We start from the raw sequence: 16,550 nt of genomic DNA on the forward strand, positions 1-16,550 counted from the left end.
CAGCACACCATTACCAGGTCACCAATAGCTATAACGGCACATACATCTGTTACCTCACGTGTAGTAAGTGTCTCACTATGTTGTCTGTTTGGCATGGACGAAAAAAATGACTCAATTATTTATTATCTTTGCAATCATTATTAGTGGAAACTCTTGTCTTGATTTTAGAGAGACTGCGTTGCAGAATCCGTCACACAATATCTGAAATGCTAGTGCACCTTCCGCTTTCGCATGTCATCACTTAAAAATTTGCAATCTCTGAAGAATAACTAGCCTAGTCACATCCTTTATTATCATATTTGGAAACATATTTCATCGAATTCATACAATCCGGTTATTCAACAATTTTCTCTACTATTTTAGATTCCCCTATCGGCTTCTGCCGGCAGCCAAAAAATATTTCCTCTTCAGCAACAAAACTTGCACAATAATGAAGGATGGAAGAAAGATTAGGTTTTAATGTCCCGTCGGTATCAAAGTCCTTAGAGATGGAGCACTAGCTTGTATTTTTATGAAGGGTGGGGAATGAAGTCGGCCGTGCCCTTTCAGGGGAATCATCTCGGAATCCACCTAGAGCCATTTAGGGAAATCGAGGAAAACCTAAATCTGGATGACCGGACGCGGGTTTGAGCCGAAATCCTCCAGAATGCTAGTCCAGAGTGCTAATCATTACGGTGTCTCTTTCGGTATTGAAAATATTGTGTGAATGGAAGCTTGGAATGTGGATCGTGGTTTACTACAACAAAGACAATTCCAAACATTATCTAGCTGATCTTCATCCGTTACACCGCAGATTCTCAAGATACTTGTACCTCGAATCCGTTGTTAATCATGTAAGAATGTAACAGTTGATGAAGATCTTTGAGCCCTGTATCCCACGATAAAAGCGACGATTCCTTCATTGGCATTCTGTAGGCATTCACCGAGACTTAAGTTACGCGTCAGCATACTCGTTGGATGCAATGCTTATTCCACGACAATATGCGCGCCAGACCGAACCTCGTTTGCGTATTGCTTATTGGCTTCTGTCTCTAGCTCTCTGAGCAAATTTTTTGACGTTTATGCTTTCACCTTTCATTGTTGGTGTGATTATAGCTGTGGTTCTCCCCTTACCTTCTGCAACGGTCGTTCTTTGTAGCATGGGACAGAACAACCGAGTGAAACACACTACTGGCCATTAAAATTGCTACACCAAGAAAAAATGCAGATGATAAACGGGTATTCATTGGACAAATATATTATACTAGAACTCACATGTGATTACATTTTCACGAAATTTGGGTGCATAGATCCTGAGAAATCAGTACGCAGAACAACCACTTCTGGCCGTAATAACGACCTTGATACGCCTGGGCATTGAGTCAAACAGAGCTTGGATGGCGTGTACAGGTACAGCTGCCCATGCAGCTTCAATACGATACTACAGTTCATCAAGAGTAATGACTGGCGTATTGTGACGAGCTAGTTGCTTGGACACTATTGACCAGACGTTTTCAATCGGTGAGAGATGTGGAGAATGTGCTGGCAAGGGCAGCAGTCGAACATTTTCTGTATCCGGAAAGGTCCGTACAGGACCTGCAACATGCGGTCGTGCATTATCCTACTGAAATGTAGGGTTTCACAGGGATCGAAAGAAGGGTAGAGCCTCGGGTCGTAACACATCTGAAATGTAACGTCCACTGTTCAAAGTGCCGTCAATGCGAATAAGAGGTGACCGAGACGTGTAAACAATGGCACCCCCCCATACCATCACGCCTGGTGATACGCCAGCATGGCGATGACGAATACACGCTTCTAATGTGCGTTTACCGCGATGTCACCAAACACGGATGCGACCATCATGATGCTGTAAACAGAACCTGGATTCATCCGAAAAAAATGACGTTCTGCCATTCGTGCACCCAGGTTCGTCGTTGAGTACACCACGGCAGGCGCTCCTGTCTGTGATGCAGCGTCAAGGGTTACCGCAGCCATGGTCTCCGGGCTGATAGTCCCTGCTGCTGCAAACGTCGTCGAACTGTTCGTGCAGATGGTTGTTGTCTTGCAAACGTCCCCATCTGTTGACTCAGGGATCGAGACGTGGCTTCGCGATCCGTTACAGCCTTGCGGATAAGATGCCTGTCATCTCGACTGCTACTGATACGAGGCTGTTGGGATCGAGCACGGCGTCGTGTATTACCCTCCTGAACCCACGATTCCATATTCTGCTAACAGTCATTGGATCTCGACCAACGCGAGCAGCAATGTCGCGATACGAGAAACCGCAATCGCGATGGGCTACAATCCGACCTTTATCAAAGTCGGAAACGTGCTGATACGCATTTCTCCCCCGTACACGTGGCATCACAACAACGTTGCACCAGGCAACGCCGGTCAACTTCTGTTTGTGTGTGGGAAATCGGCTGGAAACTTTCGTCATGTCAGCACGTTGTAGGTTTCGCCACCGGCGCGAACCTTGCGTGAATGCTCTGAAAAGCTAATCATCTGCATATCACAGCAACTTCTTCCTGTCAGTTACACTTCGCGTCTGTAGCACGTCATCTTCGTGGTGTAGCAATTTTAATGGCCAGTAGTGTAGAAATTCTCCATTGCAAGAACATCCGGCTCAGTGAACTTTATTATGTGGCTGATGTCTCACAACGAGTGATTCGCCATTGCCGATATCTTTACCTCTTCCAACCTCTATTAACGTTCATGTTCGATGAGCAGGGTGTTGATGAAACGTCGAGTCATTCCAACATAGTCTTTTCCCCATGTACAGGCATGCGGTATTTATCCGACATTGTGCGTGGCTCCCACGTGTCTACGTATCTGAGACACTCTTTTATCGTCATTTTTCGGTTTGTAAATAACCTTTACTCCGTCTTTGTGCACTATACTGCACATTCTGTCCGTCACCCTGGGGCTGTATGGCGGAAAGGCCATACCCGGCGTTTATTTTTCCAACGTGTCACTTCTTATGCAACTGCTTGACTACCCAGTGCTCCTCAGAAGGCTTTCTAGGAGTTGCAGCTCCTCAAATATTAGTTCTGGTTGATTTACGAGATTAGTAGTTATCCTGGCTCGGCTAATGATTTGCCGTTTTGTGCTGTTATCGGTCCATGCCACATGTGTCCCAGGTTTCCATCATTCCTCATAACCATTACATCCAGAAATGGCAACGGTTGGCGATTTTCTACCTATGTAGTAAATTTTAGGTTGGCATGGAGACTGACCAGATATTTTAGAAAGCCGCTGAGCTTTTCCTCACCGTGACTCCACACGACGGAGGTGTCGTCTACGTGCACATACTGCACCTACGGTTTACAAAGTGGCAAGTTCAGCGCCTGTCTTCTAAAAGCTCCATGAAGAAGGTGGCCACCTCTGGATTAAGTGTAATACCCATTGTCATGCCTCCCTGCTGTTCGTAGAAATCGGCATTATACACAGCTCCTGGCAAGACCTGCAAGAAAGAGCTTGGATATGTGATGTGGGGAAATGGAAGCGCTATGCTCCAGATAATCTCTGTAGGGGGGCACATTGGTTGCAAATCACTGCACCCACTACTAACAATACACACTCACTTTCACGGTGATGACCCTGATATTTGATTTCCTTTGTGGTACCGCATGCCCCATCTGATGGCCTGAAAAGCTGAATCGGAATGATACTTAATTACTGAGCAGCTGAGAAAGAGTATACGGTTTTAATATAATCTATTGCAGAGCTGTGGTGTAAGGTTTCCCACAAAATAAAATTGTACTGCGGAAGCGTGTTGTGAAACGATAGAAAAGATCATTTTTTTAATTTTCTTGTTTTACATTTTACTTAACACCTACTCTGTGTTACATACGTAATACTTCACTGTACGGACCTAGAGGTAATCTGTAACTGTCTTTATAAATAGTGGATTTTAATGATTTTATATCTGCTCTGGTAGCTTCTTGTAGAACTTTTTCTATGGTTTCCTGTTTGCTCTTTCTTGGTAAATGTAATTTCAGTTTCGATCCTATCCCATGAACATGGAAAATATTGTTTATGCAGTAATTATCAAGCTTTTTTGTGAATAACCAATCGGTAAATGTACTCAAATTGTGTAGCAAAGCCGGCCGCTGTGGCCGAGTAGTTCTAGGTGCTTCAGTTCGGAGCCGCGCTTCTGCTACGGTTGCAGGTTCGAATCCTGCCTCGTGCATGGATGTTTGGGATGTCCTTAGGTTAGTTAGGTTTAAGTAGTTCTAAGTCTAGGGGACCGATGAACTCAGACGTTAAGTCCCATTGTGCTTAGAGCCATTTGAAGCATTTTTGTGTAGCAAACGTCCACAATGATTTAAACATACCAAACAGATCTAGTCTACACCTACATCTATACTCTGCCCGGCAGACGGTATGTCCCATAGTACCAGCTGTTAGGGTTTCTTCCCGTTCCACCCACGTATGGAGCAAAGAAGAATGATTGGTTGAAGGTTCAAATGGCTCTACGTACTATGAGACTTATTAACCTGAGGTCATCAGTGCCCTAGACTTAGAATTACTTAAACCTAACTAGTCTAAGGACAGCACACACATCCATGCTCGAGGCAGGATTCGAACCTGCGACTGTAGCAGCAGCTCGGTTCCGGACTGAAGCGCCTAGAACCGCTCGGCCACATCGCCGGAAATGATGGTTTGAATGCCTTTGTGCATGCAGTAATTATTTTAAACCTATATTCACAATCCCTATGTGAGCGATACGTAACTTAAAGGGTTGTAGTATATTCCTAGAGCATTCATTTAAAGTACGTGCTTGAAACTTTGTTAATAGACTTTCTCGGAATATTCAATAGCTCTCTTCAAGTGTCTTCCAGTTCAGTCCCTTCTGCATTTCTGTGATACTCTTCCATGGGTTAAACAAACCTGTGACGATTCATGCTGCCCTTTTCTGTACATGTTCAATATCCCCTATTAATCATATCTGGTACAGGTCTCACACACTTGAGTAATATTCTAGAACCGGTCGCTCGAGTGATTTGTAGGCAATCTCCTCTGTTCTTTGATTTCACTTCCCAAGTATTCTACCACCTACTTCACCCATCACAGAACCTATGAAATCATTCGATTTCATATCCCTACAAAGTGTTACACCCAGATATTTGCATTAGTTGGCCGATTCCAACAAAAAAATGGGTCATTGATACTGTAGACAAAGGATACCATGTTTTTCAGTTTTTTGAAGTGCACAGTACATCTCTGAACATTTAAAACAAGTTGCCAGTCTCTGCAGCATTTTGAAATCTTATCAGTATCTCACTGAATATTTATGCAGCTTCTCTCAGATAGTACTTCATTATACATAACTGCATCGTCTGCAAAATGAGCCTAGTTTTACTATTAATAAGTCTGCAATGTCATTAAAATACAACACTAACAGCAAGGATCCCAACCTACTTCCCTGGGTTACATCCGAAATTACTTCTACATCTAACGATGACCCACCATACTATATATTATGTTGCGTTCTCCCTACTAAAAATTCCCCAGTCCTGTCGCAGATTTCACTTGATATCCTATTTGATCGTATTCTTGTGAATATGCAAAGGTGTTTTACAGAGTCAGATGTTTTCGGAAATCAAGAAATACAGCACCTATCTGATTGCCTTGATACAAAGCTTTCAATATGTCATGCGAGAAAAGTGCGAGTTGGGGTTCACGTGATCGATGTTTCGAAATCCATGCTCGGTGGCATTGATGTCATTCTGTTCGAGATACCTCATTATGATTGAGCTCAAAATATGTTCTAAGATTCTACAGCAAATCGATGTCAGTGGGAGTGGATGGTAGTTTTGTGCATGACTTCCACTACGATTCTTGTACTAGAGTGTGACCTGTGCCTTTTGCAAGGATTTAGCACTGTTTTTTATTCGAGGGATCAACGACAGATTATAGTTATAAGAAGGGCTAACTCATCCCAGTATAGAATCTGACAGGGATTTCAAGAATTTCAGCTTTCTTAACACCAGTGACACTAATATTTATTTCATTCATCTTTTCAGTGGTACGCGGATTACATTAGGGCAGTTCTCTTGAGTTTTCCTTCGTAAAGGAACATTTGAAAACGGAGCTAAGGGGGGTAGGACGTCAAACGGGCCGACTTGGAGCAGGAGAGGCATCACAGGACATTTTAATTTCCAGTGTCTATACTTTTACAAATAAATTCATAAAACTTTGTCAGCATCACCAGGAAGGATTCAGGATTCACACTCATTGCAGGGGAAGTTCTAAAACATAACAAAGTAATTTTTTTACGTGTGAAATTTCATCATTTTTTCACTTACTAATGGCTGCATTTGTTGCTATAGGTACACTTTTCTTCGTAAGTTAGAAAGATTCTTTGATGAATTTTGCACATCATACATACCATACTCACAGGTGTATGAAACTCTAGAATTTATTTCATTTATGAAAAAACGAATGAACTGTTATATTTTAACCTTCATGTTTAGGAGAAACACAAATTTTATAGTTAATTACCTAAATTTTTACTACAGTTTTTAATAGATTTCGAAAATTCTAGAGTTTCATACATCTTTAAGTATGGTTTGTATGTTGTGCATAGTTCATCGAAGAATCTCTCTTACTTATAAAGAAAAGTATACGTGTAGCAACAAATACTGCAATTAGTAAGTGAAAAAATGATGAAATTTCACATGTAAAAAAAATTATTTCGTAATGTTTTCGAACTTCCACTGCTATGAGTGTGAATTCTGACTCCTTCCTGGCCATGCTGACAAAGCTTATGAATTTTTTTGTAGAAGTATAGATAGTGGAAATTAAAAGTCCTATGGTGCCTCTCCGTTTGACGTCCTACCCCCCTTAAGTATTTTAGCTTTTGCTTAGCAACCCTCAGTATCAGTTGATGTCTCCTTCACTAGGGACTTTTGTACCACTGACTACTTTTACACACGACCAGTATCTCATTGGGTTCAGTGGCATCACAGAAGGCATCACACAGTGCGCTCTTGGCAGCCAAACGCGTGTCATTCAGCATCTCTCTATTATAACCCTACGCCTTGATTTACACGTATTATGCAGTAACTTATGTTTCTTTAGAAGTTAATTAACAGTGATTGTATAACATGGAGTTTCCCTCCCATTACAAATTGTTCTACTGGGTACATAGCTATCCAATACACGGTCAACTATTCATTTAAACTTGAGCCAGAATTCCTCTACAAGCTCCTGACCTGTGCTGAAAGTTTTAAGTTCCTCGTTGAGATATGACACTACTGATTTTTTATCTACTTTGCTGGGTTCGCCTTGTCTTAGTTGTCCTGTGTACTGCAGTAACCATTGTTGCCACAACCATATCATCGTCACGGATACCAGATTCGATATGGAAATCCTCAAAGAAATCAGGTCTCTTTGTTGCCATTAGATGTAATACATATCCATCATGAGTGGGGTTTCTGTCTATTCTCGGTAGTTTTCAGAAAATGCATTTAGTAAAGTTTCGCTGGCTGTCTTATGATGTCCACCTCTAACAGAACTGTAATTATGCAGATTAACTGTTGAGTGATTTAAGTCTCTACCCATGATTACCTTATGACTGAGGAACTTACGTACAGGTGAACTGAGATTTTCTCTTAAAGTTTTCGGTTCCATCAGGAGATGAGTCTGGTGGGCGATAGAAGGATTCAGTTATCATTTTATGCCCACCCTTGATACAGAGTCTTGCCCAAACAATCGCTCATGCAGCTTCAATTTGTATATCGGTGGATTTGAGTTTCTTGTCCACTGTGGCAAATAAAAACCATTTACCATTTGCTTAGCTTTTCAATATAGACTTAAATATTCCCCAAAATTCTACCTTCTATCAGTTTCAGGTTAGAATAATTTTTCTGTGCCTAGTATTACGTGAACTTTACTGCTTTTCATGGCAGCTTCAAATCCTTTCAAATATGATCGATTACCATATCGTCTTTTGGTTATTTTACATGCCAGTAACATAAATTTCACAATTGAATTATTTGACAAGGTACCATACTGTCAGAAAGTTCCAAAAGTGGGGAGACTAGTAGAGAAATGGAAACAGAGAAATCTCCTGATGATTCGACTGTAGGAAATGTTTCTAATATGTTTGTGGAGGGATTTCCAGACACGGTTTTGGCATTATTTTCCTTGTAAATGGAAATGAAGTCCCATGCTTCTTTACAGAGCGTAGGGGAACGATGCGGGACACCCGCACCGCTTTACTAGGCAAGGTCCTAATGGAGGTGGTTTGCCGTTGCCTTCCTCCGACCGTAATGGAGATGAATGATGATGATGAAGACGACACAACAACACCCAGTCATCTCGAGGCAGGAAAAATCCCTGACCCCGCCGGGAATCGAACCCGGGACCCCTTGCTCGGGAAGCGAGAACGCTACCGCGAGACCACCTTAAAACCTGCAAATTTAGATGTTCTCAGCCTTCTATTTCACAAATCCTGCGAACTGATTACCCTACAAATGTTACTTTTAAGTGACAAATAAGTGAAAATCTGTGGCAGACATGTGTGGGCTACATGCAAGCTACTTCAACAACTCAAGTTTCAAATCATGAGGGCATGCTTTGTTACAGAATAGCAGTATTCCTTCTGACAAAAGTTTCAAACGTGTTTACCGCATTGCATGCTTCAGATGCCTTACTACCACGGCACCATAGAAGCGATAATGACATTGAGACTCTTTTCCAGGAAGATCAACGATATATTTATCTTTTTTTTATTCTCATCAATCTTCTGACGCTTGATGCGGTCCGCCACAGATTCCTCTCTTGTGGAAATCTCTTCATCTTTCTGGAAACATCCCCCAGGCTGTGGCTAAGCCATGTCTCCGCAATATCCTTTCTTTCAGGAGTGCTAGTTCTGCAAGGTTCGCAGGAGAGCTTCTGTAAAGTTTGGAAGGTAGGAGACGAGATACTGGCAGAAGTAAAGCAGTGAGACCGGGCGTGAGTCGCGCTTCGGTAGCTCAGATGGTAGAGCGCTTGCCCGCGAAAGGCAAAGGTCCCGAGTTGGAGTCTCGGTCGGGCACACAGTTTTAATCTGCCAGGAAGTTTCTCTTCATCTTTATTTACTGGATGTATTCCAATCTCTGTGTTCCTCTACAGTTCTTCCCCTTCACAGCTCGCTCTAGGACCATGGAAATTATTCAGTTTTGTCTTAACGGAAATCCTACCAACATGTCCCTTCTTCCTGTAAATGTTTTCCACATATTCCTTAAGTCGCCGATTCTCCAGAGAACCTCTTGATCTCTTATCTTATTAGTCCACTTAATTTCAACGTTTTTCTGTAGCATCTCATCTCAAATGCTTCGATTCCTTCTTTAATGTTTTTTTCATGGTCCATGATTCACTACCAAAAAATACTGTCTCTAAAAGTACATAACCAGAAATTTCTACGTCAAATGATGGCCTATGTTTGCCACAGGTACACTTCTTTATGTCACGAATGCCCTTTTTACCAGTGCTAGTCTGCTATTTATGTCCTCCTTGCTCCGTCCTTCATGAGTTATTTTGATACGTAGGTAGCAGAATTTCTTAAACTTCACCTACTTCGTGATCACCAGTCCTGATCTCATTTCACCTGCTTCTCGTTTCTTTCGTCTTTCTTTGATTTACTCTCAGACCATGTGGTGTACCATAAGAATGTTCGCTCCATTCGTCACATTCTGCAATTCTCCTTTACTTTCGCTAAGGATAAACATCTCATCAGCAACCTTATCATTGATGTCTTACCACTGGCGTCAGCGATATTCGGTCCTTCAAACAGCTAAAAATTTTTACCATCGCTTCCCATCTGCACTGCAGTGTCTTTATTTTTTTATTCAAGATATTTTTTCTTCATGATCTTTTTTTCTTCAAGATTTTTTTCCTCAAGATTTTTTTTCTATATACACACAGGTATCAGAATTCAGAAATATCAGTCACGAGAATGGCGAATCAACTCCTAGTTAGGACATCCAAGCACGAGCACGCTCGCTCATTCACACACACACACACACACACACGCGCACAGACAGGCACGCACACACACACGTTTACAAACATAGTTACCTCCACACTCAACCGTCATCATGTATTAGACTTCAGAGCCTTTGGTCCCTCTGAAGAAAAATGGTTAATAATACTTGTTAGATCTTGCATAGTGCATTTCGGTGGTGGAATGATTATTTTGTATATATTTCTGGCCACTGGCACGCTTCACGACCACGGCGGCGGTTTTGTCGAGCATTGTTAATGAACTATAGATGGTCCAGTATTACAGAATCTAGTGGCCCTTGTACCAAACACCAGCCACTCTGCAGGTCATCTTCCACCTCGCTATCAGTCACAAGTGTTGAATAGTTCCAGTTTACTACAGAACTGTTAACGAAGAGCTTCGTGGAGGTTTCGATGCTCACCACGTGATCATTTATGCATAAATTTAACAGTAACACTCCACTGGAGTATTCGAGAATTCATTTCAAGTTTGACAGTTTCACGCCAATAAGAACGATGTGTTGTGTAGGAACTCACGACGTCATGGATCCAGTGACAAAGCAGTATTCAGCAATCAATAGTGGAAACTGTGTCAAATGACTTTCTGGATAGAAAGGAAGATGGTATCAACTTGTGGTTCGTTGTTTACCTGCTCTCGGTCATGAGAACAAACTGAGCGATCTCTGTTAACGGAATCCATCTTGGTACCTATAGAGAAGATTTGAATTCTTCGAAGAGACCTCAACACGCGTTAATAAAACGCGTTCTGCAATTCAGCAACAGACTGAAAGTGATATATGCCTACAGCCAGGTACATCTACGCCGTTGACCGAGCGAGGTGGCACAGTGGTTAGACACTGGACTTGCATTCGGGAGGACGACGGTTCAATCCCGCGTCCGGCCATCCTGATTTAGGTTTTCCGTGATTTCCCTAAATCACTCCAGGCAAATGCCGGGATGGTTCCTCTGAAAGGGCACGGCCGACTTCCTTCCCAATCCTTCCCTAATCCGATGAGACCGATGACCACGCTGTCTGGCCTCCTTCCCCAAACCAACCAATCTACGCCGTTACTCTTTCTTAAAATGACAGTTACGAGCAGATTTTTCCTATTCACTTGTAAATCTACATTGACCTATGATACACTTAGTATAACACCTCCCTTTTTTGGCTGTTGTCATGTCGTCCGTTATTTTGCTGCCCCATTAGCCAAAATCGTCGGCTGCTCTCAGTATCTCATTTCGTAATTCAGATCCCTGAGAACAGCCTAACTGAATTCGACTGCGTCCCAGTACGCTTGTTTTACTGTTATTAACGTTCATGTTTTATCCTCTTTTCAACACACAATCGGTCCCATGCAGTTGCCCCTCCAAACAAAACAAATGTTTGTGAAATCTTATGGGACTTAACTGCTAAGGTCATCAGTCCCTAAGCTTACACACTACTTAACCTAAATTATACTAAGGACAAACACACACACCCATGCCCGAGGGAGGACTCCAACCTCCGCCGGGACCTGGCCCTCCGGAAGTTCTTTGGCATCTCTGATAAAATTATCATGTCATCGAAGTTTTATTTCTACTCCTTGAACTTTAATTCCGTTTCTAGATTTCTTTTTGGTTTTCTTTACACATAATAACATGGGGTTTAAATTACAACCCTGTCCCTCTTCGTTCTGCGCTGCTGCTTCCTTTTCATATGATTCGATTCTTAAAACTTCATTCTGGTATCTGTTCATGTTGTGAATAAATTTTTGATCACTTTAGTTTATCCCTGCTAAATTCAGAATTTTGAGGACTGTGGTACTGTGAACATTGTCAAAAGCTTACTCCAAATGAATAAAAGCTATAAACCTAATTTGCCTATCTTTAACCTTCCGTTGAAGATGGGTTATAGGGTGAACTCGTACATTTCTATAGAACCCGAAGTGATATTGCGCAAGATGGACCTCTACCAGATTTTCAATTTTCCGGAGATAATTAGTGTAAGTATTTTGTATCCATGACTAATTAGACAGAGCGTTTAGTGATGCACCTTTCAACATTTGCTCTACGTGGAATGGATATTATTATGTTCTTAGTGACGGCTGACGGTATTTAACCTGTCTCATATGTCTTACATGCACGATGATATTTGTGTTACAAGATGAGATTTGATACAAAACCGATGCCACTGACACTGTTTTCATGTACATCAAACGCCACAGAGAGGTTGTAGCCACATATTGTCAGTGGCCATAGCCAGTAGCTGAAATGGTTTCCTCAACCACACATGTCGGTGGACATCCAAGGAAATTCAGTAATTCTGTGGGAACATTGTCTACTCCATAGCTTCGTTTCAGTTTACATCTTTTAGCCCTCTGTCAAATTCTTTTCACAGCATCGTATCTCTCATCCTAATTTATTTCGTCTTCCCTTTTTATAATGCTGACTTGATTCCACTTGCATAGCTGTTTCTTTCCACGTTTCCCTTGTTTACTTATTACTTGTTTGCCTTCTCAGCTCCTGATATACGTGCAGTTACTTCTCTTTTCCTGAAACGTCTCTTTAAATTTGCTAAGGCTGGCATCGATTGGTAAATGAAAAAGCTTGAATTTATCAACTTTGTATGGAATTGGTTGCCGTAAGCGAATGTATTACGAATTACTTCATAAACGGAAGACAGCTACGGGTACGATGTGCTTGTCAGTTGGTAGTGGACAGGTATCTACATCTACATAAATACTCCGCAAACCACCTGACGGCGTGTGCCGGAGAGTACTTTGAGCACCTCTATCGGTTCTCCCTTCTATTCCAATCTCGTGTTGTTCGTGGTAAGAAAGATTGTCGGTATTCCTCTGTGTGGGCTCTAATCTCTATGATTTTATCCTAATGGTCTCTTCGCGAGACTTACGTAGGAGGGAGCAATATATTGCTTGACTCCTCGGTGAAGGTATGTTCTCGAAACTTTAACAAAAGCCCATACCGAGCTACTGACCGTCTCTTTGCAACGTCTTCCACTGGAGTTTATCTATCACCTCCGTGACGCTTTCGCGATTACTGAATGATGCTGTAACGAAGGGCGCTGCTCTCCATTGGCTCTTCTCTGTCTCTTCTATCAACCCTATCTGGTACGTATCCCACACCGGTGAGCAGTATTCAGGCATTGGGCTAACAAGTGTACTGTAACCTACTCCCTTTGTTTCCGGATTGTATTTCCCTGGGATTCTTCCAATGAATCTCAGGCTGGCATCTGCTTTACCGACGATTAATTTTATATGGTCATTCCATTTTAAATCACTCCTAATGCCTACTCCCAGATAATTTATGGAATTAACTGCTTCCATTTGCTGATCTGCTACATTATAGCTAAATGATAAAGGATCTTTCTTTCTGTGTATCCGCAGCACATTACACTTGTCTATATTGAGATTCAATTGCCACTCCCTGCACCATGAGTCAATTCGTTGCAGATCCTCCTGCATTTCAGTACAGTTTTCCATTGTTACAACCTCTCGATATACTACAGCATCATGGCAAAAAGCCTCAGTGAACTTCCGATGTTATCCACAAGGTCATTTATGTATATTCTGAATAGCAAGGGTCCTACGACACTCCCCTGCGGCACATCTGAAATCACTCTTACTTCGTACGACGTACAGGCTGACTCATTTCCTCTTGATTCTTCCTAACACTGCTGCAGTTGTAATTATACTCATTGCTCTGTCACGAGGCATACCACTGAAACTGCTTTTATGTAGGTCAATCCACTGAGCGAGGTCATAGACACGTGTCACTGGAAGGTGTTCAGAGCAAGTACCCAGTAGTACAGAACCACACTTTCCTCAATCACTTACGTGAATTAAAATTCCGCATTTCTTTGGCGCGTGCGCGAAATATTTTGTTAATTTTTGACGGGCAGCGACTTGGTATCTCATTTCTTTGGAGGCCGACCGCCTCTTTAGCCGTGCCAGGTGTCACCTGCCAGGGTAAAGTGAGGGGTGGGGGGGGGAGGGGGGCAGATTAGCGCCTGCAGCAATCCGGGGCCAGAGAGCGTCTGAGCGGCTAGCGGCGCCTTTGTTCCGGCACGGTAACTCTTAATCCGCTAATTCCATTTCCACGGACGGGGCGTGTTTCTAAATTAAATTTGTTTGTGTAACCACCGGCCGGGCCAGCGCGCATTAATTACATCGCACCCGGGGCAGCGCGAGGGTGGAGCGGGCTGGGGCCGCGGCTGGGGCGGCCTCTTTTTCTCGTTACGTCAGACGGGCAGCGGCCTTGCCCCCACCTGTGTGGCTCTCTGACGAGTTCCCGCCGGAGACAACGCCGCCTCCCCCCTGTCTTATTTCTGCCACGCGGACACTCGCTAATTAATTAACTAATTAATTAATGAATTACCGTGCCCGTGAAAGCTCTGGCGCTCTACCTCTGTTTGACGACCGAACTGCTCGTGTGGTATGTAAAGGAAGCTGTGTGTCCCAGACGTCGAGATGGGGAAGTCTGTCGACAGCTGATTTACAGTATCAATTACCAAATTACACTACTGGCCATTAAAATTGCTACACCAAGAAGAAATGCAGATGATAAACGGGTATTCATTGGACAGATATATTATACTAGAACTGACATTACATTTTCAGGCAATTTGGGTGCATAGATCCTGAGAAATCAGTACCCAGAACAACCATTTCTGACTGTAATAACGGCCTTGATACGCCTGGGCATTGAGTCAAACAGAGCTTGGATGGCGTGTACAGGTACAGCTGCCCAGGCAGCTTCAATACAATACCACAGTTCATCAAGAGTAGTGACTGACGTATTGTGAAGAGCTAGTTGCTTGGACTCTGTTGACCAGACGTTTTCAGTTGGTGAGAGATCTGGAGATTGTGCTGGCCAGGGCAGCAGTCGAACATTTTCTGTATCCAGGAAGGCCCGTACAGGACCTGCAACATGCGGTCGTCCTTTATCCTGCTGAAATGTAGGGTTTCGCAGGGATCGAATGAAGGGTAGAGCCACGTCCACTGTTCAAATTGCCGTCAATGCGAACAAGAGGTGACCGAGACGTGTAACGAATGACACCCCATACCATCACGCCTGGTGATACGCCAGTATGGCGATGACGAATACACGCTTCCAATGTGCGTTCACCGCGATGTCGCCAAACACGGATGCGACTATCATGATGCTGTAAATAGAACCTGGATTCATCCGAAAAAAAATGACGTTCTGCCATTTGTGCACCCAGGTTCGTCGTTGAGTTGACCATCGCAGGCGCTCCTGTCTGTGATGCAGCGTCATGGGTAACCACAGCCATGGTGTCCGAGCTGATAGTCCATGCTGCTGAAAACGTCGTCGAAATGTTCGTGCAGATGGTGGTTGTCTTGCAAACGTCCCCATCTGTTGACTCAGGGATCGAGACGTGGCTCCACGATCAGTTACAGCCATGCGGATAAGGTGGATCAAAACAAAATGTCCAGACACTCTGTGACCAAAATGATACTGAAACAGACGACGACAGACTAAAGGCCGAGATACTAAATGTCTTTTTCCAAAGTTGTTTCACAGAGGAAGATTGCACTGTAGTTCCTTCTCTAGATTGTCGCACAGATGACAAAATGGTAGATATCGAAATAGACGACAGAGGGATAGAGAAACAATTAAAATCGCTCAAAAGAGGAAAGGCCTCTGCACCTGATGGGATACCAGTTCAATTTCACACAGAGTACGCGAAGGAACTTGCCCCCCTTCTCGCAGCGGTGTACCGTAGGTCTCTAGAAGAGCGTAGCGTTCCAAAGGATTGGAAAAGGGCACAGGTCATCCCCGTTTTCAAGAAGGGACGTCGAACAGATGTGCAGAACTATAGACCTATATCTCTAACGTCGATCAGTTGTAGAATTTTGGAACACGTATTGTGTTCGAGTATAATGACTTTTCTAAAGACTAGAAATCTACTCTGTAGGAATCAGCATGGTTTTCGAAAAAGACGGTCATGTGAAATCCAGCTCGCGCTATTCGTCCACGAGACTCAGAGGGCCATAGACACGGGTTCACAGGTAGATGCCGTGTTTCTTGACTTCCGCAAGGCGTTCGATACAGTTCCCCACAGTCGTTTATTGAACAAAGTAAGAGCATATGGACTATCAGACCAATTGTGTGATTGGATTGAGGAGTTCCTAGATAACAGGACGCAGCATGTTATTCTCAATGGAGAGAAGTCTTCCGAAGTAAGAGTAATTTCAGGTGTGCCGCAGGGGAGTGTCATAGGACCGTTCCTGTTCACAATATACATAAATGACCTGATGGATGACATCGGAAGTTCACTGAGGCTTTTTGCAGATGATGCTGTGGTGTATCGAGAGGTTGTAACAATGGAAAATTGTACTGAAATGCAGGAGGATCTGCAGCGAATTGACGCATGGTGCAGGGAATGGCAACTGAATCTCAATGTAGATAAGTGTAATGTGCTGCGGATACACAGAAAGATAGATCCTTTATCATTTAGCTACAAAATAGCAGGTCAGCAACTGGAAGCAGTTAATACCATAAATTATCTGGGAGTACGCATTAGGAGTGATTTAAAATGGAATGATCATATAATGTTG

The sequence above is a fragment of the Schistocerca cancellata genome, chromosome 6 (assembly GCF_023864275.1).
Source record: "Schistocerca cancellata isolate TAMUIC-IGC-003103 chromosome 6, iqSchCanc2.1, whole genome shotgun sequence".
In the NCBI taxonomy this organism is placed as follows: domain Eukaryota; kingdom Metazoa; phylum Arthropoda; class Insecta; order Orthoptera; family Acrididae; genus Schistocerca; species Schistocerca cancellata.